This window comes from Bos indicus, chromosome 2 (assembly GCF_029378745.1).
Source record: "Bos indicus isolate NIAB-ARS_2022 breed Sahiwal x Tharparkar chromosome 2, NIAB-ARS_B.indTharparkar_mat_pri_1.0, whole genome shotgun sequence".
Classification (NCBI taxonomy): Eukaryota; Metazoa; Chordata; class Mammalia; order Artiodactyla; family Bovidae; genus Bos; species Bos indicus.
The window spans coordinates 97,290,539-97,313,514 of record NC_091761.1 but is presented as its reverse complement, the minus strand read 5'-3'; the positions used below and the strand labels follow the sequence as shown (position 1 = coordinate 97,313,514).

General features: G+C 36.6%; 1 protein-coding gene across 41 annotated transcripts in view; it reads right to left on the bottom strand.

The window, feature by feature from the left end:
- Positions 1 to 22,976, bottom strand: part of MAP2 (microtubule associated protein 2) — a 297,668-nt gene that overhangs the window by 211,477 nt on the left and 63,215 nt on the right. For all 41 annotated transcript variants that reach the window (XM_070771192.1, XM_070771199.1, XM_070771173.1 and 38 more), the window contains exon 2: positions 9,503 to 9,552. The gene's annotated coding sequence lies outside the window, so the exon portion shown is untranslated. The remainder of the gene's footprint in view (positions 1 to 9,502; positions 9,553 to 22,976) is intronic.

The window sequence follows — 22,976 nt, the reverse complement described above, 5'->3', positions numbered from 1 at the left end:
CCACTCTATATGTAAAATATTTTCAGGCAAAAGATATCAAGTTCACTCTCATTTATCTTTCTGAATATGAATATCTTATAAATAAAGGCACTACTGAATAGTATACACACACATATACCATAAGCAAATAATTACATTTGGGTAAATATGTAGTTTTCTACTTATTTTTATCCCTCCAGAAGACTGATTAAGAACTATTAATATTACATTTCACAGAGGAATTTTTCTGCCCCCCTGGTGGTTCAGCAGCAAAGAATCTGCCTGCAATGTAGGAGATGTGGGTCCAATCCCTGGGTCAGGAAGATCCCCTGGAGAAGGAAATGGCAACCCACTTCTCCAGGGGATTGCCTGGGAAATCCTATAGACAGAGGAGCCTGACGTGCTACAGTCCATGGGGTCGCAAAAGAGTCGGACATGACTTAGCTTCTAAAAACAACAACAACAAAAAAAACATTTCACAGAGGAAGAGTCTATTATAAAAATTGTGTCTGATTTAGTGACTATCTCTATTCATAAAATGAAGATGATAGTACTTAAAGTTTCAAATATCTATTTATTCTAAAAGTTAGCTTTCTCTATATTTGAGTTATAAACTTTATTCAACAAATATACAACTTTTATTGGAAGACAGAAAGAAGAGAGGGCAAAAAGGAGAGAAAAAGAGAGAGAGGGTAGATATTCAAGTATAGACAGATGTATGTGTATAATATAGTAAGGATTTTTTTTTATTCAGCTCTTCAAACCTATTTTAAATAAATTTAAATAGTAGAAAGAAAAGTCAACAAAGTCTCTAAAGCAACATAAGTTGATGGTCACAAGATATTGAATAATATGGACTGAAACCAAATCTACTTTGGTTTATTAGCACAAAATGATTTTCCAACTAGCATTTTTACATTGCTAAATAATTAGACAGAATAAGCTCAGAAAAGGCAGACAATTTTATCTGCTTTAACAGTAATGGCCTATAAAGTATGCCCAAAAGCAAAGCCCTTGTGCTGTTCATTGGCAAAACCGTCCAACATTAGCATGCATATCCATGTATCTATCTAATGTATATGTATTATCCCTTTTTCTATTATATGTATATCCCTTTTTCTGCTATGATGATTTTTCTATCCTTGGATGAATAACTGATGAAATTTAGTAAGTCTCATGTAGATTTATAGAAGTTGAGGAACAAAAAAGCATATCCGTTTTTAATAATATAAAGTTCTTACTTTGCAACAAGTAGGCCATAAAAGAAATAAAAGATTTCTAAATGAATGGACTCCTTCTTACAAATGTACTTCTTATGTTTTTAAATTCTCCAAACTGCCTTAATAAGATAGGCCCAAATAAAGTCATGATATTCTTTAAAGAAATAAATGGTCTGCAAAAAGATCAGCTGTACCATTTTTTGGAATGGCATTCATTCAGATGAATTCAGGAAAGAATAAAAATCAGCTGGCCCATGACTTAAATCCACAGGATTGATTTCCTAAGTATGAGGTTTGTATAAAAACATATCCAAGGGGTTGTCTGTTATAGTCATTACTTCCCTGGTGGCTCAGACGGTAAAGCGTCTGTCTACAATGCGGGAGATCCAGGTTTGAGCCCTGGGTTGGGAAGATCCCCTGGAGAAGGAAATGGCAATCCACTCCAGTACTATTGCCTGGAAAATCCCATGGACAGAGGAGCCTTGTAGGCTATAGTCTATGGGGTCGCAAAGAGTCGGACACTACTGAGTGACTTCACTTTCACTTTTCATATTTAGCTAAGACAAAAAGAATCAGCTAGAATATTGTTTTTCTCATGTGGGAAAAAAGTATCTGTTATTTGTTATTTAATATATTTCCAATGGGTTGTGTTTTCCTATTTGTCCTCTGGGGCATCAATAAGCCTATTTCCTCGGTATGTTAAGACTCTGTCAAAAAACAAAAGAACAATTCTGGAAAAATATATTCCTGAGGTATTTCACTGGCTCACATGAGGAGATTGAAAGGTTGACAGCAAGTTTACCTCTCACCCCCAGCCCCTCTCCTCCCTACCTCTCCCATTCCAAATCATGTCATGAAGCTTATTTGTTGATTGTCACGTTTGTAACAGGAAAGGATTACTTTTAATAAAAAAGGAGAAAATAAGTACTTATGATGCTTCAGATTTCAGAAAGCTGCACAAAAGAAAGCAAATTCTCCAACGACTAACTGGCCCTTCCAGTCTATCAGCTTTGTATCTCTCCTTAAAAAGGTAAAGAAATAATTAGGCATTCTACTAATCTTTCCAGAACTTCAAATTCACTTTATCACATATCAATATAATAACTAGAATTCCAAATATGTTTTCATCCGTAAGTATATTATATTATGCTCAATGTAGGAATAAAGTAGAAAGACAAAGCAATCACCCTTCCCATACCTTTACTTTTTAAAAATTCCCCAAATTGAACCAAGTAATTATTTCTGCTTCAAATATCTTTTGTGTGATGTGTTTAAAGTCCTTGCTTTTTTGCTCAACTCCCTATCACCAAGAGAAAGAATACAGTAGGTAATAATTATTATAACACATCTGCTGCTGCTAAGTCGCTTCAGTCGTGTCCGATTCTGTGTGACCCCAGAGATGGCAGCCCACCAGGCTCCCCTGTCCCTGGGATTCTCCAGGAAAGAACACTGCATTGGGTTGCCATTTCCTTCTCCAATATCTACACACATATGAATATATAAATGGGTTTCCCTGCCCATTTATATAAGGAAGGATATAAGTGGTAAGGAATCCACCTGCCAATGAAGGAGATGCCAGTTCCATCTCTGAGTTGGGAAGACCCCCTGGAGAAGGAAATGGCAACCCACTTCAGTATTCTTGCCTGGGAAATCCTATGGACAGAGAAGCCTGGTGAACTACAGTTCACAGGGTTGCAAAGGAATCGGACACAACTTGGCAACTAAATAACAACTACACACATACACATACACATATATGTAGCTTACAAATATGTAATAAAACTGTTAATTTTTGCTTCTATACTTTACAATTCGTTCAATAAGCATTTTCAGGACGTCCACTCCTACAAGGCCCTACCAGAACAGAAGGCACAGAGAGAAGACCCCAGATTCTGAGTTGCTAGGGAAGATAAGACATATCTGGAAATAATCATAACATATAATATAAAGAAACAAGGGTGAATGCTATAAGAGACGTGTGAACCATCATGAAGCAAGTTAGAAGGTAAACAGACTAAGATAAAAGCCACTACATAGTGGCTGACTATGTAGCTGGTCAAAGGCTTGTTTGTCTGGACTCTGGAAAGCAAACCACTGCAGCTTACTAGTAAGACACAAGGGTATCCTGAAAATATTAGCATTTTATACACTGGTTTTTTTTAAGTGAAAGTCTGCTTAATTGTAAAATATGGTGCTTAGTTGGTTAACAGTATCTTTAATAAAAGAGATAATACCACTCAGTAGAGAATATAGAAATTACTTTTTGATCAGTTCAAAAACAAAATATTTATATTCTGGCCTCTTCTATTTTATATTTTATTTTACGCAATAATTTAATGATCTTTATTGGTTTTATTCCATCTTGAGAGAAATACCAGAAGGTATTACTCAAGTAAAAACTATGAAAAGAAAAGAACTTTGATAGAGAATTTAAAAATGACTTGAAATCATCCCTATTTAAGGTCCATAAGTATGCGTTATCTCATTTAATCTTTAAATGAAGTCTAAGTTATTTTTATTCTAGCTTTAAAGATAAAATAATAAAGTCAGACAACTTTTCTACAAGGCATAAGAATTCAAGTCAGAGGGATAAACTAGAATAAGAGGAGAGATCCAGGGCTGGGCAGAAATAATGAGATATTGAAAATAATCTGAATACTCAACAATGAGTAAATGGTAAAAAGAATTATGGAATAGGATAAAATATTACACAGTCATTAAAACTGCATTTTCAAGAAATCAGGAGTAACTGGATACAAAGTTTAACTTCAATTTTGTGAAAATAAGTCAAAATCTGGAGGGTAATACACCAAAATACTGGTCGCGGTATAATAAAAAAGAAAACAAATTTAAAAAATGAACTCACCTTGTTTTAAATGGTAAAAAATGTGGTGTAAAGTGTTTTTAAGAATCAGTATCAAGCTTGACTTTATAATTTTCAAACTTTACTCTGATTCTCCTTTGTAATAACTTGAAATTTAATGTTTTTCAATCTAAATTCAGTAATACTATATTTCATAGAATCTAAGATACAACCCGCTGTAAGACACACTTTGTTGACACCTAGAAAGAAAAAAAAATTGCCAATTTAACTATGGTAGTTTTTTTATTTTACATAGTTTAATGTAAAAATGTGTATCTTAGAGTTGATGAAATACTTTATGGACATTTAAAATTTTTTATTGAGGTATAATTGACATACAACATTATATTAGTTTCAGGTGTACAACATGATTTGATATTTGTATATATTGTGAAATGTTCACCACAATAAGACTAGTTAACATTCATCACCATATACAGTTACATAATTTTTTTCAGTGTAAGAATTTTTAAGATCTAGTCTTTTAGCAACTTTCAAATGTGCAATATAGTATTATTAACAGTAGTCTCCATGCTGTACATTACATCCTACAAATTATTTTATAACTGGAAGACTATGAATTTTGACTCTCGTCTATATCTCCTTTATCCATTTATCCACTGATGGACATTTAGGCTGTTTCCATATCTTGGCTATTGTAAATAAGGCTGCGATAAACATGGGTGTGCATATTTTTTTTCAAATTAGTGTTTTCACTTTCCTCAAATAAATAGTCAGAAATGGAATTGCTAGATGATATGACAACTCTATTTTAAATTTTTGAGGAACCTCCATGCTGCTTTCCATAGTAGCTGCACAAATTTACATTCCCACCAACAGTGCACAAGGATTCGCTTTGCTCCACCTCCTCTCCAACAGTTATTACTTGTCTTTTTGATAATAACCATTTTAGCAAGTACGAAGTGATATTTCACTGTGGTTTTGATTTGCATTTTCCTGATGGTGATGACGCTGTGAAAGTGCTGCACTCAATATGCCAGCAAATATGGAAAACTCAGCAGTGGCCACAGGACGGGAAAAGGTCAGTTTTCATTCCAATCCCAAAGAAAGGCAATGCCAAAGAATGCTCAAACTACTGCACAATTGCACTCATCTCACATGCTAGTAAAGTAATGCTTAAAATTCTCCAAGCCAGGCTACGTGAAGCATGAACTTCCAGATGTTCAAGCTGGTTTTAGCAAAGGCAGAGGAACCAGCGATCAAATTGCAAACATCCAATGGATCATCGAAAAAGCAAGAGAGTTCCAGAAAAACATCTATTTCTGCTTTATTGACTAAGCCAAAGCCTTTGATTGTGTGGATCACAATAAACTGTAGAAAATTCTGAAAGAGATGGGAATACCAGACCACCTGACCTGCCTCTTGAGAAACCTGTATGCAGGTCAGGAAGCAACAGTTAAAACTGGATATGGAACAACAGACTGGTTCCAAATAGGAAAAGGAGTACGTCAAGGCTGTATATTGTCACCCTGCTTATTTAACTTCTATGCAGAGTACATCATGAGAAACACTGGGCTGGACGAAGCACAAGCTGGAATCAAGACTGCTGGGAGAAATATCAATAACCTCAGATATGCAGATGACATCACCCTTATGGCAGAAAGTAAAGAACTAAAGAGCTTCTTGATGAAAGTGAAAGAGGAGAGTGAAAAAGTGGGCTTAAAGCTCAACATTCAGAAAACTAAGATCATGGCATCCAGTCCCATCACTTCATGGCAGATAGATGGGGAAATGGTGAAAACAGTGGCTGACTTTATTTTTTGGGACTCCAAAATCACTGCAGATGGTGATTGCAGCAATGAAATTAAAAGACACTTACTCCTTGGAAGGAAAGTTATGACCAACCTAGAGAGCATATTAAAAAGCAGAGACATTACTTTGCCAACAAAGGTCCGTCTAGTCAAGGCTATGGTTTTTCCAGTGGTCATATATGGATGTGAGAGTTGGACTATAAAGAAAGCTGAGCACCAAAGAATTGATGCTTTTGAACTGTGGTGTTGGAGAAGACTCTTGAGAGTCCCTTGGACTGCAAGGAGATCCAACCAGTCCATCCTAAAGGAAGTCAGTCCTGAAGTTCATTGGAAGGACTGATGTTGAAGCTGAAACTCCAATACTCTGGCCACCTGATGTGAAGAGCTGATTCACTGGAAAAGACTCTGATGCTGGGAGGGATTGGGGGCAGGAGGAGAGGGGGACAACAGAGGATGAGATGGTTGGATGGCATCCGACTCAATGGACATGGGTTTGGGTGGACTCCGGGAGTTGGTGATGGACAGGGACGCCTGGCGTGCTGCATTTCATGAGGTCACAAAGAGTAGGACACAACTGAGTGAATGCGATGAACTGAACTGATGATTAGTGACGCTGAGCATCTTTTCATATACCTGCTGGTCATCTGTATGTCTGCTTTGGAAAAATGTCTATTATATCCTCTTCCTAGTTTTAAATCAGAGTGTTTGTTTTTTGCTATTGATTTATATGTGTTTCATATATATTTTGGAGAAGGCAATGGCACCCCGCTCCAGTGTTCTTGCCTGGAGAATCCCAGGGACGGGGGAGCCGGGTGGGCTGCCGTCTATGGGGTCGCACAGAGTTGGACAAGACTGAAGTGACTTAGCAGCAGCATATATATTTTGGATATTTGCATTTTACAAGACATATGATTTGTAAACATTTTCTCCCATCCAGAAGGTTGCCTTTTCATTTTGTTCATGGTTTCCTTTACTGTGCAGAAATATAAGCACAGTTCTGATATTCTACTTTAAATACAGCTATTTATAACTTTGAGCTTCCCTGATAGCTCAGTTGGTAAAGAATCCACTTGCTTTTATCTAGCAATACTAGTCATTTTACTCCATTAATATTATAGAAAAAGAAGCTTTTCTATGAGGGAAACTTCTTTTATCCTGAAGCAAAAGAACCTAGCTCTAGTTAAGAAAAGAATAATAATTTTCATTATATATTATAGTTTGTGTTGAGAATCTGGCTGTTTCTGGTGAATTGATGTATCCTTCAGAAGCTTTGTTACATCTAGCTGTTTTCCAAAACATAATTTAGATAATTAATTATCAAATTTAATTTAAATATCTTTTCATTCTCAGCTGGAAAGAGAAAAAAATACAATATATTCAATTGGAAAGAGTTTGTAATATGAGAGATTTAAATATGCTTCCATTTCTATGAACACTGTATATTTTAATCAATATATTTATTTTGGAGTATGTAAGTCATCCTGCGGAGAAGGCAATGGCACCCCACTCCAGTACTCTTGCCTGGAAAATCCCATGGATGGAGGAGCCCGGTGGGCTGCAGTCCATGGGGTCGCTAAGAGTCGGACACAACTGAGCGACTTCACTTTCACTTTTCACTTTTCATGCATTGGAGAAGGAAATGGCAACCCACTCCAATGTTCTTGCCTGGAGAATCCCAGGGACGGGAGAGCCTGGTGGGCTGCCGTCTATGGGGTCGCACAGAGTCGGACATGACTGAAGTGACTTAGCAGCAGTAGCAAGTCATCCTGACTTTTCACACTTAGACCAAACACATTTAAATTATGCTCACACTCCCACAAAAGAAATTCTCCATACAGAAAATAAATACAGGATCAGATTTTAAAAGTTTTTGTGTATTACTCTTATAGTTATTTACTTTTCTATTTAACAAAATTTTTTTCTTTTCCTTTTACATGTCTCTTTTCAGTTTTTTGTTCCTTTCTGAAGAGTAGCCAAAATGAAATGAAATTTCAAGTTGTGATGTTGACCATACCAACCACAAACAAAAATCCAAAAGGAAGAGAACAAAATACAATTTACTTTTAATTAAAATTTAAAAGCAACACTTCATATTCAACCTTGTGCATTGAAAATATTCCTGATTAAAAGATTTATACTTTGCAAAAATCTCATTCTAGCTGTTATTTTTTTACTGGCAAATGAGTAGAAGCTAGCAGGGAAAGAAGAGTAGCAAAAAGTCTTACAAGCATTCCATGTTTAAACATGTGCAAGTTTACATAGAACATGCTCAGGAGTGAATATGAAAGAAACCAGCCTAAATGTCCTCAATAAGTTCAACTCCAAATTATACGAACACAAAATGAAACAAATGCAGGTTACAAATTTAACTCTCACTTTTATACACATGTCCCTTTTTCTCCTTATTTAGTTGCCAATTATCAGTAGGCATGATTCCAACATATCTTATTTGCTACAGTCTATCCAGATTTCAAGGATAAGAAAGCACAATTTGTACATGAAAAGGAAAAATAATAATCGTGTGTGTGGGTGTATACACACGTACACATGCATGTGAGACAGATGTGTTGGGGGTAGAAGAATGAGGTCAAAATGAGGCCAGAAAAGGTAACATATTTACTGTGTGCCGGCTATGTGTTGCCCGTGCGTGCTAAGTTGCTTCAGTCGTGCCCAACTCTGTGAGACCCTATGGACTGTAGCCCATCAGGCTCCTCTGTCCCTGGGATTCTCTAGGAAAAAATACTGGAGTGGAATGCCATGCCTTCCTCCAGGGGATCTTCCCAACCCAGAGACTGAACCTGAGTGTCTTATGTCTCCTGCGTTGGCAGGAGGGTTCTTTACCACTAGAGCCATCCAGACACTGCAATTTGAAGGCTAAATACCTGATTAATATAAGCACAAAGGAAAAGTCAATGTTTTTCTTTCTGTTAAATTATTAACCAAAAACCTATACAAAAAGTTTAGCAACATCTGGCATTTTGCTCTTTTATTAGCAACAAAAGCAGTTATTTTATTCAGAGTTTAGTTTTTTTTTTTTAAACTATGAATACACGTTCTAGAGAAGAAAGGAGGAGGGAATAAATGAAATTCTAAGCCTATTTATGTCAGTGCCCTCTAAGGCTCTGTTATTATTCTAAACTCCATTAAGCTAGTTTTGAGTCTCCCCTAAAACCAATTAACAAGGAAACAGAGCAAAAGAATGGCATCTTAAAACTCCGCTAATTAACTGAAATATGCAATTAATGAGCAATTTTTCAGCTCTACCATGCTTAGGAAATGTGGCTACCCAACTGTGGGCTTCAAAGTATTTCCCTGCAAACTCAGAAAGCTGACCATTCTTTAAAACACTAGCCACGTTGCAAAGAAATCATACTTTTGATATGTTTATTAAATGAATGACTTAAATTTGAATCTTTTTCTTTAATCAAAATTCTGCAAGTAAGGCAGGTAAAAGAAATAAAACTTGATACTCAAAGAAATACTAACAAAGAAAACAAACACTGTTCAGGAAAACATGTCTGCAAACCTGGAATGTATCCAGTTCTTACCAAGTTACAAATTTCTTACCACAACCTGCAAAAGTACTCTGACCCAACTCTACAAAGGCTCATCAAGCCTCTATTTTATTTCAGTTTATTCAGAATTTAATATATAAACACATCACCAACCTTAATTCCAGCTAGCAGTCACAAGACAGGTTGGATCAGATCAATAAAATCTGAAAGATAAACAGAATAACATACCATAAATTAAATCAATTGAAAGATTTAGTCTTTTACTTTAATAAAAAGAGAAGATGAAGTTATTTGAATCCTCACACAAAATTTACTGGCTGACAATACATCCACATCCATTTACAAGGGCATTACGTAGTTATGAAACTTTAAACTGATATATCTTCTAGATTTTATTTAAAAACATGTATTAGATGTGCAAATTATATCCTATTCTATTTCCAGCAGTTTCTATTAAAATAGAAATGCTTATGCTTATAATCTAAAATTTCAAGCATAAATATTTTTTAAACAAATTCTGTACTGAAAATACTACCACTTATCTTGAAAGATGTTTAACTAAAAATAATAAAACTGATGCATTCAATCCTTAATCTAACTTAACATCCACAGACAGTTTGCAGATTAAAAGTGCAGGATCAACAATCTGTTTGACTGCTGCAGTCCATGGGATTGCAAAGAGTTAGACACAACTGAGCAACTGAACAACACGACAATCTGTTAAAAGGCAACAAAAGTCTAATAAGACGATTCCAATAGCAACCTAGCCATCTTCTCATTATTTTCTTACACCTAAATCTTGCCACCAAATCATGCTGAGAAGTGTGTTGTCAAGTGGAAGGAACGAGAAAGTAAACCAAGGACAAAAGCAAACCCAATTTTTATTCCAAAAGTCAGCCTGCATTTTGAACACTTAGTAGAAAAAATGACTTTACGATGACAGAGTGGGATTCTTGGCTTGCAGCAGGGAGCATCCTTGGATAAATCTCCAATTAAAAAAAAAATAATCGTTAGGTTCTAGAAGTGTGTTTGTGATTGGTTAGAAGTTCGAATATGTTCCACGTGGTATTGTTAGAAATGGTTCATTATTAGACTCAGAGGTTAAGTCCAAAAGATAATTAACCTAAAATCATGATTATTTAATGAAAAGAATAGTCTAAAGTAATACTCATATATTCAAGGTAATATTTTAATTAGCTTGACTGTAGTAATCATTTTACTATGTATATCAAATCATGTTGTAAACCTTTAATATATACAATTTTATTTAAAAATATAAAAGAAATACTAGTAAAAAATGATTGAAAATGAAATTCTTTTTTAAAAAAACTTGTTATTTTATATTGGGGTATAGCCAATTAACAATGTTATGATAGTTTCAGGTGAACAGTAAAGGAACTCAGCTTCGCTCAGTTCAATTCAGTCGCTGTTTCCGCCTCTTTGCAACCCCATGGACTGCAGCACACCAGGCTTTCCTGTCCATCACCAACTCCCGGAGCTTGCTCAAATTAATGTCTATCAAATCGGTAATGCTGTACAACCATCTCATCCTCTGTCATTCCCTTCCCCTCCTGCCTTCAATCTTTCCCACATCAGGGTCTTTTCAAATGAGTCAGCTCTATGCATCAGGTGGCCAAAGTATTGGAACTTCAGCTTCAGCATCAGTCCTTCCAATGAATATTCAGCACTGATTTCCTTTAGGATTGACTGGTTTGAGCTCCTTGCTGTCCAATGGACTCTCAAGAGTCTTCTACAACATCACAGTTCAAAAGTATCAATTCTTCAGCACTCAGCTTTCCTTCCCATTCAGTGACGCCATAGCTTTTCAAAGTTCAGTTTTTGTTTTTGTTTTTTTAATTTTATTTTATTTAACTTTACAATATTGTATTGGTTTTGCCATATATCAAAATGAATCTGCCACAGGTATACATGTGTTCCCCATCCTGAACCCTCCTCCCTCCTCCCTCCCCATACCATCCCTCTGGGTCGTCCCAGTGCACCAGCCCCAAGCATCCAGTATCGTGCATCGAACCTGGACTGGCGACTCGTTTCATATATGATATTATACATATTTCAATGCCATTCTCCCAAAACATTCCACCCTCTCCCTCTCCCACAGAGTCCAAAAGACTGTTCTATACATCAGTGTCTCTTTTGCTGTCTCGTATACATGGTTATTGTTACCATCTTTCTAAATTCCATATATATGCGTTAATATACTGTATTGGTGTTTTTCTTTCTGGCTTACTTCACTCTGTATAATCGGCTCCAGTTTCATCCACCTCATTAGAACTGATTCAAATGTATTCTTTTTAATGGCTGAGTAATACTCCATTGTGTATATGTACCACAGCTTTCTTATCCACTCATCTGCTGATGGGCATCTAGGTTGCTTCCATGTCCTGGCTATTATAAACAGTGCTGCAATGAACACTGGGGTACATGTGTCTCTTTCCCTTCTGGTTTCCTCAGTGTGTATGCCTAGCAGTGGGATTTCTGGATCATACGGCAGTTCTATTTCCAGTTTTTTAAGGAATCTCCACACTGTTCTCCATAGTGGCTGTACTAGTTTGCATTCCCACCAACAGTGTAAGAGGGTTCCCTTTTCTCCACACCCTCTCCAGCATTTATTGCTTGTAGACTTTAGGATCGCAGCCACTCTGACTGGCATGAAATGGTACCTCACAGTGGTTTTGATTTGCATTTCTCTGATAATGAATGATGTTGAGCATCTTTTCATGTGTTTGTTAGCCATCTGTATGTCTTCTTTGGAGAAATGTCTATTTAGTTCTTTGGCCCATTTTTTGATTGGGTCATTTATTTTTCTGGAATTGAGCTGTAGGAGTTGCTCGTATATTTTTGAGATTAGTTGTTTGTCTGTTGCTTCATTTGCTATTATTTTCTCCCATTCTGAAGGCTGTCTTTTCACCTTGCTTATAGTTTCCTTTGTTGTGCAGAAGCTTTTAAGTTTAATTAGGTCCCATTTGTTTATTTTTGCTTTTATTTCCAATATTCTGGAAGGTGGGTCATAGAGGATCCTGCTGTGATGTATGTCAGAGAGTGTTTTGCCTATGTTCTCCTCTAGGAGTTTTATAGTTTCTGGTCTTACATTTAGATCTTTAATCCATTTTGAGTTTATTTTTGTGTATGGTGTTAGAAAGTGCTCTAGTTTCATTCTTTTACAAGTGGTTGGCCAGTTTTCCCAGCACCATTTGTTAAAGAGATTGTCTTTAATCTATTGTATATTCTTGCCTCCTTTGTCAAAGATAAGGTGTCCATATGTGTGTGGATTTATCTCTGGGCTTTCTATTTTGTTCCATTGAACTATATTTCTGTCTTTGTGCCAGTACCACTCTGTCTTGATGACTGTGGCTTTGTAGTAGAGCCTGAAGTCAGGCAGGTTGATTCCTCCAGTTCCATTCTTCTTTCTCAAGATAGCTTTGGCTATTCTAGGTTTTTTGTATTTCCATACAAACTGTGAAATTATTTGTTCTAGCTGTGTGAAGAATATCGTTGGTAGCTTGATAGGGATTGCATTGAATCTATAAATTGCTTTGGGTAGTATACTCATTTTCACTATATTGATTCTTCCAATCCATGAACATGGTATATTTCTCCATCTATTAGTGTCCTCTTTGATTTCTTTCACCAGTGTTTTATAGTTTTCTATATATAGGTCTTTAGTTTCTTTAGGTAGATATATTCCTAAGTATTTTATTCTTTTCATTGCAATGGTGAATGGAATTATTTCCTTAATTTCTCTATTTTCTCATTATTAGTATATAGGAATGCAAGGGATTTCTGTGTGTTGATTTTATATCCTGCAACTTTACTATATTCATTGATTAGTTCTAGTAATTTTCTGGTGGAGTCTTTAGGGTTTTCTATGTAGAGGATCATGTCATCTGCAAACAGTGAGAGTTTTACTTCTTATTTTCCAATTTGGATTCCTTTTATTTCTTTTTCTGCTCTGATTGCTGTGGCCAAAACTTCCAAAACTATGTTGAATAGTAATGGTGAAAGTGGGCACCCTTGTCTTGTTCCTGACTTTAAAGGAAATGCTTTCAATTTTTCACCATTGAGTATGTTTGCTGTGGGTTTGTCATATATAGCTTTTATTATGTTGAGGTATGTTCCTTCTATTCCTGCTTTCTGGAGAGTTTTTATCATAAATCGATGTTGAATTTTGTCAAAGGCTTTCTCTGCATCTATTGAGATAATCATATGGTTTTTATTTTTCAATTTGTTAATGTGGTGTATTACATTGATCGATTTGCGGATATTGAAGAATCCTTGCATCCCTGGGATAAAGCCCACTTGGTAATGGTGTATGATCTTTTTAATATGTTGTTGGATTCTGATTGCTAGAATTTTGTTAAGGAGTTTTGCATCTATGTTCATCAGTGATATTGGCCTGTAGTTTTCTTTTTTTGTGGCATCTTTGTCAGGTTTTGGTATTAGGGTGATGGTGGCCTCATAGAATGAGTTTGGAAGTTTACCTTCCTCTGCAATTTTCTGGAAGAGTTTGAGTAGGATAGGTATTAGCTCTTCTCTAAATTTTTGGTAGAATTCAGCTGTGAAGCCATCTGGACCTAGGCTTTTGTTTGCTGGAAGATTTCTGATTACAGTTTCAATTTCCATGCTTGTGTTGGGTCTGTTAAGATTTTCTGTTTCTTCCTGGTCCAGTTTTGGAAAGTTGTACTTTTTTAAGAATTGTCCATTTCTTCCACATTGTCCATTTTATTGGCATATAATTGCTGATAGTAGTCTCTTATGATCCTTTGTATTTCTGTGTTGTCTGTTGTGATCTCTCCATTTTCATTTCTAATTTTATTGATTTGATTTTTCTCCCATTGTTTCTTGATGAGTCTGGCTAATGGTTTGTCAATTTTATTTATCCTTTCAAAGAACAAGCTTTTGGCTTTGTTGATTTTTGCTATGGTCTCTTTTGTTTCTTTTGCATTTATTTCTGCCCTAATTTTTAAGATTTGTTTCCTTCTACTAACCCTGGGGTTCTTCATTTCCATATGGAGGCTGCACAACACGCTGCTGAATAACCAACAAATCACCGAATAAATCAAAAAAGAAATCAAAATTTGCATAGAAATGAATGAAAATGAAAACACAACAACCCAAAACCTGTGGGACACTGTAAAAGCAGTCCAAAAGCAGTCCTAAGGGGAAAGTTCATAGCAATACAGGCATACCTCAAGAAACAAGAAAAAAGTCAAATAAATAATCTAACTCTACACCCAAAGTTCAGTTTTTTACAGTGTTTGTGGTATAAAGGCAAATACTAACATTGCATTAAAACCAATGTGGAGTAAGAAATGAGGATGAGTGTCCAATCTGGCTCTTAGGTTTGAAGGCTGGTCAGTACCCAACAAGCACACATATCCCACTATTAAGTAACTGTGAGTTTCTAAGTATAAAACACAAAGGTTTTTTTTTTTTCTTTCAATTTATATGCATTATTTTTTCAAAAGGTGACTATGTTAATAGCTAAATACTTTTTATGCTAATTAAACAAAACTGTGAGGTATTTCTTTCAGCCTAGGGGTGCCATGAAAAAATTACCAACATACTCAGAATGTCATAAACTGAGAAAGTCTGGGACACTCTCTGTTAAGCATAGTACTTTGTTTTGTTTCAATTTTGTTCCACAAATTTAAAGAAAAGAAAAATCAGGAGAGATTTTATTTTATTTTATTTTTTAGAACAAACTAGTAAAGAGAGAGATATAAAAGGAGAGGGAGAAATAATTTTCTTAAAATCAGAGAAAAAATACTAGGAGACTGGGAAGGACAGTGGTTCAACACACTAAACATATGTGACTGTGTGTCCATGTACACATACGTGTGCATGTTCATGTGCACTTCTGGACATGCAAGAGGTAGCTAAAACAGTACACATGAACACCAGGGGGTGAAAGACAAAGAACCAGGAGTGGCCTACTATACATGTATAATGTTAACCACAGTGACCATATGTCACTATTCCCCAAGAAAAACTGGTTCCCCTAGTTGCTTGGAGTCAAGGAAAGACTGCATAGAACCACGTGTTAATTTATGTGCAGTTTTAAGTCTCAACTTACCATTTGATCACAACTGCTTCTTGCTAAGAGTTTTTGGCATACTAAATTGATATCCTGATATCTTTAGACTCAAATAGATTGGATTTTATCTGTTCTGCATAAACTTGCAAATATATGTGTGCATGCTCAGTCACTCAGTCATGCCTGACTCTTTGTGACCCTTTGGACTATAGCCCACCAGGCTCCTCTGTCTATAGGATTCTCCAGACAAGAATACTGGAGTGGGTTGTCATTTCCTCCTCCAGAAGATCTTCCCAACCCAGGGATTAAGCCTTCATCTCCTGTGTCTCCCATATTGCAGGTAGATTCTTTACCCACAGAGTATATATTCAAATACATACTGTCAAAAGTGAAAGTCACTCAGTCGTGTCCGACTCTTTGTGATCCCATGGACTATATAGTCCATGGAATTCTCCAGGCCAGAATACTGGAGTGGGTAGCCATTCCCTTTTCCAGGGGATCTTCCCAACCCAGGGATAGATCCCAGGTCTCCTGCATTGCAGGCAGATTCTTTACCAGCTGAGCCACCAGGGAAGCCCATCCTGTCAAAGTAAAAACTAAATGAGACTTGTAGAATTTTTCAAAAGTCAGGCTTTATAATTCACGAAACTGGCTGCTTTATATGATCCATAATGGCCACCTGATGGAAAGAGCTGACTCACTGGAAAAGACCCTGATGCCAGGAAAGATTGAAGGCAGGGGGAGAAGGAGATGACAAGGACAAGATGGTTGAATGGCATCATTGACTCAATGGACATGAGTTTGAGCAAGGTCCAGGAGTTGGTGATGGCCAGGGAAGCCGGGCATGCTGCAGTCCACGGGGTCACAAAGAGTCAGTCTCGATTGAGTAACTGAACAACAACTACAAATGTGACTAGGAGGATATTCTGACCTACCCCCATCATTGTCCCATCAACCCATCCCCATCTCCAAAAATTTTTATTTTCTTTTCAGTGTAGCATATGTGACACACAAACTCTGTTCAAGATATCAGTACTATTTCAATTATGTGAACTTTGTATTTGAACCCATTGGCTTAGCACACAGAAGAATATCAATAAGTGATTGTTAAATGAATGAAGGTGCTTCATGTCGTACTTTTCTGATGCCGCTGTCAAATGTAAAGAAATGGTTGAAAATTCCCCTTTTAGCAGAGATAAGGAAAAAAACCCCATCCTTGACCTACCTGATTTGCATTGAAAATGTGTAATATAAAAGTTCTGAGGGAGCAGAGGTGTTCATTTTTGACCTGGTGAACTCACACTGTCTAGGGAATTTTGTTTGCTTGTTTGCTTTTCTTATCTTAAGGGCAGCACATCCATTTGCAGTGCCTGGAGCAGCTGCTTTGTAAAAAATTCTCTGAACCTTTTATTTCCCCACTCAACCCAGTTACCGAGCAAATAGGCACAGAATAGTGAAGATTTATGTTGCCCCAAGGCTCAATCCTCACTGTGAACATCTGCCATTTCACACACAGAGGTCAAGACTTCTTGTGTAGTATTTTGCTAAACAATGCCCTCAGCATAACTCAAATGAAATTCTTTTCAATAGGATTCAGCATCTGCTTTTAGGCAGCTTAACTTATCAGCATATTGAAAGCACCACTTCTTCATCCTCTGAGTCTCTTTCTCCACAACAAAAAGGCAGAGAACATGTCAGAAAATAATCTTGAGAATTAATTGCTAAATCTTTCTTTCCCCTCTTTATCCAATGAGAAATAATCTTACATCGATCTATTATACATCATTTTGTGATGGTCAGGTTGAATTATAAACTCAGTATCAGGCAGCAGTATTCCTGTTTACATCTCACAAAGAACAAAAATTGAAAGTAATAGACATATTTTTGCTATTAGATTACGAAGGTCAACTCTCAATTGAAAAACCTTTCACATTTTCTGTACTTCTCCCTTCTTAAAGTTACACAAGACTCTCAATGAAAAGAAACTATAACTGCCAGAGTCATAGAAAAATTACTGCTTGAGCTTCACTAAACATACAAATGTAGGGAATACTCCAGTATGCAAATTAAAATTAAAAATCGATTCTATTTTTAAAAATATATTTAAGTGCTTATTATTTAATAATAAGTACAATCCTTATATTTTAAAATACAGAACAGTTTAAAAAATAGTATTGTTTACTATTTCAAAGATCAAAAGCTCTTTGCCATCTAAAAGCTTAGTTAGAATCTAGTGGGATAGAGGTAGTTATGAAAAATCAAAAGACAAAAGGCAATGATACAAAGCAGAACATACCTTTTGTCACTAAGAAATTCAACAAAGAGCTATGGGACAATGGAGAACAAAGGAGGAGAAAAATGAAATCCTATTATATAAGGATAAGGATTCAGAGGTGCATTTGAGTTGAGCCTTGAAGGAGGCAAAGGATTTTGATAGGTGGACACAGAATGGAAATGAGACCAACTCAGTGGACTCAGAGAAAGGACTTAGCAGTAAAAAGTAATGAAAAAAGCAAAGACCAAGGGGTATCTGGGGCCCCACCTAGCTGGAGTATAATACACAAGAAGAGCAACAATTGGGTGAAAGTCTAGGTTGGGTTTGTATAGGAAGAAACGATCTTGAATGACAATCTGAGGAGAATAGAGAATTAAATATATTTAATTTTGCCCACTTGGAGAAGGAAATGGTAACCCACTCCAGTATTCTTGCCTGGAGAATTCTGCAGGCTACAGTCCATGGGGTCACAAAGAGTTGGACATGACTGAGTGACTATCACTCACTCACTCAATTTTTTCCACTAAAGTGAACCACTGAAGGTTTTCTATTCAAGAATGATATGATTAAAATATTTAAGTGACATCACTGTGTAGACTAGATCAAGATGAAGAGATATTAAAGAGTAAACCATTTAGGTATCTCCTTCAGAAGTCCAAGTGGTGGGTAATGAAGCGTCAGTTTGCGTAGAGACAGTGTTGATGCAAAGAAGGAAGAAGGCTCCAACTACTGCAGACGCAAGCATCTTAGACTGCTCAGGCTATATAACAAAATACCATATGCTGAGTGACTTAAACAATAGAAATATATTTCTCAAAACTCCGGAGGCTGGAAGTCTGAGATCAAGATACCAGTTCAACCAGGTTTTGGTAAGAGGCTTATAGCTAGCTACCCTCTCATTCTCTTCTCCCATAGTCAATTGTCATATTAGGGAGCCACCTCTGTGACCTTATTTAACATTAACAGACAAGAATACTGGAGTGAGTTCCCACTGCCTCCTCCAGAAGACCACATTTTGTCAGAACTCTGCACTATGACCTGTCCATCTTGGGTCGCCCTGCATGGCATGGCTCACGGTTTCATTGAGTTACACAAGCCCCTTTGCCATGCAAGGCTGTGATCCAAGAAGGGGAATATTCTGAAAACCTTATTCCTAAAAACAGTCACATTGATGGCTTAGGGCTTCAACGCATGAATTCTGAGTTCAGTCCAGGGTAGTGTGTATACTGCTACTGCTGCTAAGTCGTTTCAGTCGTGTCCGATGCTGTGCGACCCCATAGATGGCAGCCCACCAGGATCCCCCATCCCTGGGATTCTCCAGGCAAGAACATTGTGTGTATAAGTGTGTATAAGTAGTGTATAATAACTTATGGTGGACTGTGAAGAAAGCTGAGCACCAAAGAATTGATACTTTTGAACTGTGGTGTTGGAGAAGAACTGCAAGGAGATCCAACCAGTCCATCTTAAAGGAGATCAGTTTTGGGTATTCATTGGAAGGACTGATGCTAAAGCTGAAACTCCAATACTTTGGCCACCTCATGCGAAGAGTTGACTCATTGGAAAAGACCCTGATGCTGGGAGGGATTGGGAGCAGGAGGAAAAGGGGACGACAGAGGATGAGATGGCTGGATGGCATCACCAACTCGATGGACATGAGTTTGGGTAAACTCCAGGAGTTGGTGATGGACAGGGAGGCCTGGCATGCTGCAATTCATGGGGTCGCAAAGAGTCGGACACGACTGAGCTGAACTGAACTGAATAACCTATGGGGCTTAGGAACTGGTTGGCTATGAAAAGGCATGTGACAGAGAAAAAGAGCCAAGAGAATTCTGAGGGTTAGAGACAAACAGATCCCCATAAAGATGTTGTCGTTCTTAGAAACAGGGAAGGCTAAAGGCAGATCAGGCTGCTGAGCAAGAGGAGAGGGTGATGGGTTTTTTTGTTTTTACACACATTGTGAGTTTCTGGCAGGATAATCAAAGGAAGGTATGCATCAGACAACTAACTTATTCATAAAGGGTAGATTTTATGTGATATGCAAAAGAGTGAAATCTTACCTAACACTGAAAGAGAACAAAAAGGAATGAACATTGTGGAGATAATAACTGCGCTAAAATACATCAATATAGGGTCAGAAATATATGTTCTAAATTATAGAATTAAATTGTCTAGCCAGCCCACATTATTGTATTTAATCACACTTTTCCTTGATAGACAGGTATAACATTAAAGCACTGACTGTATGGAAGCCAATACTGTTTACAATGAATGCCACATCCTGTCTGCCCAGGCTGTGGGCTGCTCTGGGTCAGTGACCCAGCAAATCCATATTTGTATCTCAAGCACTTAGAGTGGTGTATGGCACAAAGTCAGGGATCTATAAATGCAGAATGAGTCACTCCCGGAAAAAAGAGGCTGAGTCATGGGCACTCCAACTAATTTCACCTCTAGACTTTGGATTGTTCACATAAAATGACATTGTCGGAAGAGAAGCACTAGCTATGATGCCTAATGGAATGTTCTGAACACATACACTGACATGTTCCCTGTAGCTGTGGTGACAATGCTTGGAAGTAGAGATTAAGGGTAAAGAGGACCAGTTCCATGCTGGGATTTTGTATCTACCCATCTACTGTCACAACACAGGGGGTAAAAATAGGTAACACAGCAGGTCAGCAACTAGAAGTATTAATAGCTACCCATTTAAGTTGAAGAAGTTTTAAATGCTCAATTATGGAGTCTGTTTTATGAAAACCACAGTACTATCTCTAATACAAAAGCAATAATAGGAGACAATCCTTGTTAAATATAACCCAGACATTGTACAAACTATGTCGCAAACATTATTAATTTAATCCTCACAAGAACAAATAAAGCGGACATCATTACTTCCAAGAGGAAACTAGGCTTATAAAGATTAAACCCATAGTACCTATGGATTGAGCTTTCCCAGGTGGCTCAGTAGTAATGAATCCATCTGCCAATGCAGGAGACTGAGTTTGGTCCCTGGTTGGGAAGATCCCCTGGAGGAGGAAATGGCAACCCACTCCAGTATTCTTGACTGGGGAATCCCATGGACAGAGGAGCCTGGCAGACTACAGTCCATAGGGTCACAAAAGAGTCAGATACAATTTAGCAACTAAACCAAAACAATACCACCTATGGATTAAGATTGCTAATTAATTAATTTTATAGAAATACCATTTATTAATACAAAAATGACAACTTTAGTCAAGATAAAGTGAAATATATACATATCTGGTATATGGCCTGTGTATATTCATATATGCTTTTTTCACCTTTTGCTTTTAAGTTTAGACATTCATGTGAAAGTCATTCAGTCATGTCCAACTCTTTGTGACCCCATGGACTGTAGACTGCCAGGCTTCTCTGTCCATGGAATTCTCTAGGCAAGAATACTGGAGTGGGTAGCCTATCCTTTCTCCAAGGGATCTTCCCAACCCAGGGATCGAACCCAAGTCGCCAGCACTGCAGGTGGATTCTTTACACTCCTGAGTTACCAGGGAAGCCCTTAGACACTCACATGTCTGGGCAATTCCTTACAGAATTCTGGCATAATCAAATTCAGGCAGAAACAATAAAGGTAATGCTTTGAAAACACTGTAAGAAAACAAATGACAAAATTTTGAAATAGAAAGACCCCAGACTCCTGTAGTTCTAAGCATTTTTAGTGGGACAAAAATTTTGGAAGATGCAGCATTTATTAAGAAACTTTTTGCTGCATATGTACAGTTGAATCTCTTTGCTGTACATGTGAAAGTAGCACAAAATTGTAAATCAATTATATCCCAATATAAAATAAAAATAAAGCTAAAATGAATTCCAAACTCAGAAAAAAAATATAAACTTTCTGCTGACACTACCTTAAAGGTCTACAGCAAAAGGGTCTAATATATTTTTACCCCAGATCATTCCATTTTTTTTTTCTTCCTTGTAATATTTGTGTTATGGATGTTAGGCAAATAAATGGTTTAAGAAGTTGATCTACTCAAGGTTCATGATGAAAAACACCAGTAAAAAGTATGGTTTATTGAGAGCCAAAATGCATATGAATAATGCTATATTTATTTTGATAATGAGATAGTACATGAGTGAAAATGGAATCGACAAAAGCCAGTAAGTTTATTTTCTGCAAGAAAGCCTATCTGCTAGCTCAGATCCTTAGTCTTTAAAATCTAAGGTTTCCTTTGAAATGGTTTTATAGCAAAGTGAATGCACTATCAACTATTTGTTCAAAATCTTTAATGGAGCACCATTTGATTAATACTTGGATTTACAGCTGAGATTTAAAAAGATGTGAAATACGTGTGAGCACTCATTGAGCAGGAGGTATGTACACTAAGTCTAACGTCAGGATGCTTTTTTCAAAGATTAATCCTACAATCTAGATTTTTTTTCTAATTCAGAAAGTACACATTCTCCTAAGATTATCAAAAAGTCATTTTGTCATCTCAGTAAAACCTGAATTTCAAAGGAATGAACAACTATAAGGCAATCCTTAAACAATGAAATAAATCTGTTCCCCAAAGCTCTAATTTCCTGAAAACCCTAGTACATCCACTAAGAAGCCAAATTGGAGCATTCCACACATTTCTGGACCCACTTCTCTGAGTCAAAAGCTTTCTCCAGGGTGAACTCAGGTATATTTAACTTCTGTAGATGTTGTTGTTATAAATAATTTCCAGCATAATTTAACTAATTTAATAAAAGATGTCAAACCCTCAAAAAGAGGTATAAATGGATTGACTTCAGCATTATTTATTATAAAGAAAATTTTCATCAATTTTAATATTCTTGTTGCATTATATGCTATATATAAGGGACCAAAAATGAGGTCAGAATTTATATATTACAATTGAAAATCCTATTTCTGGAACAAATACAACTACAACAAAAGTTAGGATTTCCTATAAGTCTAAAAACATTCATGTAAAAAACATCTGCTGTTACCACATGTAAAATGTTAAGTAGTTTTTCAGACTCTGTCATCCCTCAACTGTCCCAATTAAGGGTTAGAGCTTCAAATTTTCTCCAACATAAAGTGGACCAAAAAGCAGTACAGTAGAATAAAAATAGCTTAAATTTACTGCACATCTTTTCCCTACTCTTCACATACAGGTGGTCCTAGACTTATAATCTGTTAACCATTTATTTAAAACTATATGGAAAATATTACAAATGGTGGTTAAATTCCTAATCCAGTCTACTTAATCCTTACTCTAACTGAAGTAGTACTGCATAGCTAACTTGAATGTTTTATGGTCTGACTGTGATCC